The sequence below is a fragment of the Megascapheus bottae genome, chromosome 1 (genome assembly GCF_031878675.1).
Source record: "Megascapheus bottae isolate mThoBot1 chromosome 1, mThoBot2.hap1, whole genome shotgun sequence".
NCBI classification, from domain to species: Eukaryota; Metazoa; Chordata; class Mammalia; order Rodentia; family Geomyidae; genus Megascapheus; species Megascapheus bottae.
The window spans coordinates 6,906,770-6,911,631 of NC_143509.1; positions in this window are offsets into that span (position 1 = coordinate 6,906,770).

Genomic DNA, 4,862 nt, shown 5'->3' on the forward strand with positions numbered 1-4,862 from the left:
TGTATATCTATGTGCATATACACACATATAGTCATGTATGTATCTATACCTCTGTATATTATATATTCATGATGGACTTCCTGAGATATTGCAATCCTACCACCTGAATGATGATAAAGAAAATTTTAAGATTTTCTTTCCACTTTCCTTCCTAACTCTCCTATGCCTCAGAACTTACAGAATTTCAAAGCTGCTTTGTAGGGTCTGGGCCAACACATCTAGCTCTGAATGATCTCCCATGCCTGCTGTACCTAATACAATTAAAAACAAATTCACTAAGACGCTTCTGAATGGAGAGATCCAGCCAAGGAGGAGAAGAACAAATGTAGACTGGACTACAAAAATCACAGACTAAAAAGACAGGCTAATTAGTAACTGTTTTTTTCTCCTCAGTGGATCAAGGCAAAATGCACATAATTACACGAATCAGTCTGTGCTATATCAGTCTCTGTGGATTTTCCAGTATTAGAGATGGAAAATGAGTAATAGAAAAATGGATGTTCAGGGCTGGGAGTTTGGCCTAGTGATAAGAGTGCTGCCTAAGACGCATGAAGACCCGGTTTGATTCCTCGGTAGCACCCACACAGAAAAAACCTCAAAGGGCTGCTGTGGCTCAAGTGGTAGAGCTCTAACCTTGAGAAAAGTCCAAAGATAGTGCTCAGGACCTGAGTTCAAGCCCCACAACTGTCAAAAAAGAAAGAAAATGAATAAATGGGGGTCCAAAGTCCAGCATATCTTTCTCTACTAGTCATCAATAAGATATCTGCCTACACACACACACAAACACACACACACACACACACACACACACACACACACACACGCGCGCTCATGCACACACCCGAAAGGCAAAAAGTTAATCAAACAATAAAGTTATCAGACAGATGTTGTAGCTCACACCTGTAATCTTAGCTAATACTTCTGAGAACTGAGATTTAACATCAGCCTGGATGGCAAAGTCAATGAGACTGTTACCTCCAATGAGCCACGGAAAAGCCAGGAGTGCAGTTGCCTTTGAGCAAACAGTAAGGCATAGTACAGTCAGGAGTCAATAAGACTGAGGGAAAATACATCAAATTAAGGAGCCACAGAGATGAGGGTTGCAGGTCACTTGGTAATGTGGAGTGTGACAAATGGCCACAACCCTGACAAAAGCCATGGCATTCAGAAGCATATTACCACCACACATAAAAAGGATGAACAGAGACCTGGTGTGAGGCAGCCCCCATAGGAGATGGTTCTGCTGTGACTCTGGAGGTCCGCCAGCAACTTGGTAGTGGAGGTGAAGCAGATGTCATGCAAGGAGAGGATGGAGAGGAAGAACTACATGGGAGTGTGGAGATTGGGATCAGAGATGTCAGCCAGGATGATGAGCAGATTTTCTGAGCACAGTGATCAGGTACATGGACAGGAAGCGCCTAACCATGAAGGGCTGTAGTTCAGGGTCATATTAGTATCTCAGGAGATGGAACTGTGTGAAGGTTTTGAGACTGCCAGCTTCTCTGCTGCTTGTACAACTGTTGAAAAAAAACTCTTGAGAAAAAAATTAAACAGACAACAAAGGCTATGTGCCTACTGAGTTGGAATATTTGTAAGCTGTATTTACAACCTGAGGCCAAAGCTTCTGAAATCATTCTCCATGGGATATTTCCTGAACCTCTAGAATTTTCTTTTGGTTGCACAGCTCTTGAAGCCCTTCTATTTGCTTCTACTTTAAAGATACACAAGACTAGAAAGAAACAGGCATAGAAATTACCATGTCCATGGCAACACTGCAATGCAATTTACTCTTTGAAAATAGAGACTAAAAATCTGGTTGTTGGTGGCTCACACCTGTACTACTAGCTACTCAGGAGACTATGATATGGAGAGCAGAGTTTGAAGCCAGCCAGCCAGGACATTCTGTGAGACCCTTTCCTCCAACTAAAGGCACAAAAAGCATAAGAGGAGCTGGGGCTCAATCAGCAGAACACCAATCTTGAGCAAACAAAGCACAGAGCCTAACTTCAAGTCCAAGAACTTGCACACACACACACACACACACACACACACACACACACACACACACACACACACAAACAAACACACAGGCACACATGCGCACACGCATGCACGCGCACACACACACATGCACACACACATACACACATAAACACACATGCACGCACACACAAATTCATGGCCATAGTTCTTTTCTTTTTTATTGTAAAGGTGATGTACAGAGGGGTGAAGGTTATGTAACTCAGGAATTGAGTGCATTTCTTCTTGAGCAGTATCCTCTCCTCCCTCATTTTCTCCCAGTCTTTTCCCTCCTGGAATCGAGTCCTCTCAAATTGTATAGTTCATTTTCAACATTTTCCATACTGAATTTCACTGCTGAATTGGTTCATGTTTTCTTCATGGACACAGTTCTGTCCTATAAAATATTTCATGGGGAATCTACAGAAATATTTCATACAACAGATGCAATATCTTCAGAATTGATGCCTGTTCTTTGTTAAGTATTGCCCCTTCTGTCTGGCAAATATGATGTAACCCTTCTATTAATTACAATAAAAAGGTATTAAAAAAGAATTGATGTCTGTACTATTGTTTTCTATTTTTATAATTTGGAGTTTTCATTATTTATTGAAACTGGAATAAACAAAATAAAATGTGCTCAGAATGGTTAATTTATCAGGGAACTCTAAAGTTGAATAAAGCTGTGTGCTGGTTGCTTATGCCTGTTATCCTAGCTACTCAGGAGGCTGAGATCTGAGGATTATGGTTCAGAGACAGCTCATCAGGAAGGATCGAGGGACTCTTGTTTTCAATGAACTCCCAGAAAACCTGAAGTTGCCTCCTGTCTCAAAGTGGGAGAGATTTAGTCTTGAGCAATAAATCCCAAGGACAGCACCCAGACCCTGAGTTCAAGTCCCATGATGATCACAATAAAAAGTTAGTAAAATATTAAGTTAAAAACAAAAAACCCACAAACTGTTGAAGAGGAGACAAAGAGAATATCCACAATAGTTTTCAGACACTGTTTGTATTCAGGCAAAGATTTCTGTTTTATTATATGCTCCTCTGATTTCTGCTTCTCTCTCTCTCTCTCTCTCTCTCTCTCTCTCTCTCTCTCTCTCTCTCTCTCTCTTCTTTCTCTCTCTCTCTCTCTCTCTCTCTCTCTCTCTCTCTCTCTCTCTCTCTCTCTCTCTCTCTCTCTCTCTCTCTCTCTCTCTCTTTGTTTCTGTCTTTTTGGCTTATGCTCATTTGCTTTACCACTTAAGTCACAGGTCCATTTCTAGCTTTTCTATGTATGTGGTTGCAAGGAATCAAAATGGTGTTTGTGCATTCTAGGCAAGTACTCCATCAGTAGGGCCCCTGAGGGGAGCTAAGTTCTGTGGAGATAACAGGCCTCTGTACTTTTTGCCCAGTTTGACTGGAACCTTGGTTTTCAGATCCTTATGAATCTGTCCTGGCTGTCCCTTCCTTTCTGACAGCTCCACCTGTAAGCTCCTCCCTCTCTCATGGCAGCCATGCCCTGGTGTCCCAGCTAGGAGTCTCGCAACATGCACCTCTCCTCGCCTTCCAGCCATGCCTTCCCCATAACCCCCCAGGCACCACTTTCTCCTCCTCTTGGCCCCCTGTGTCAAAGACATGCACCAAGATTCTCTTGCCCCATGATGTGCTGTCCTGGGGCCTGGTTGCTTCTGGTGGGATAGAAAGCAGGCTGAGTAGGTGGGAGGGAGCTCCTTCTGAGCTAGTTTACACAACCTATCTGGCTTGGTTTCCTGGGTCCAGTTGGATGTTCTGCAGAATGAAGTAGAGGGAGCTGGGAATGTCTCACACAACCACCCACCCACTATCTAGGGCTCTAGGACACAGCAAAGAGAAGCTGGGGTTAGTAGAGTCTCTGCTGAACTGATCACTATTAGTATAGAATGGTTAGTTTGGCACCTCATGCAGAGCGCAATTCGTCTTGAATTTGAAGTTTGCTTGTTCTCATTGCTGTGTGGGACAATTGGTCATAGCCTTCAGAAACTTTGAGGCAGGTATTTGATGTGGTAGTGTAATACTCATTAGTTTTCATTTCTTTTGTTGTTTTGGCTCAAGTTAAAGCTTTATTATAGGCAAAACCCATCAATGTTCCTGTCTTGTAAACATACTGTCCTACCATAAGACTCAGTAACATAGCACCTATAAGGAATAGCAAGCAGTCTCTGCGGTTTATGAATATATTTCGATCAATGTCATCCCTCCAATATTGTCACAGTCCCCTACTCACACCTTCACTCACTCTTCATAATTTTGTAGGATATACATTGGATGCTTGTTTGAATTCTCCCCATCTTCTCCTCTTCATCTACCCCTTGATGCCACTCCAGTGCTGTCCAGTCCCCACTTCCTGGTGTTTATTTCTCAGAACATTGATTTTGCCTTTCTATGGAATTACATCATTTGAGATCTTCTGGAATCTACCATATATCAGTGAATACATTTGTATACAAGATCATACAGCCCAATGTATTTACTAAGGAGTTTGTGAGCTACATAAACCTTGCACATGTAAAGGAAAACATAGATCCTGTATCTCTCTGAGCCTAACTTACTCTCATTAACATAATTTTTCCAGATCTTTCCAAATGATACAATGTTGTCCTCACTAATGGATGACTATGTATGTATACCATATTTTCTGGCTCCATTGGCCCACTGAGGGTGCTCTGGGATGATTCCATTCATGTCTGATAATCTACCAACAGCAGAATCCTCACATCCTTCATACTGTTTTATCTTTTTTTTCCAGGCCACTCTCCTCCCATATGGCTGCCCGGTTCCTCATCATAATGGGGAATCTGTGCCACTAAGAATCCTTCTCACAT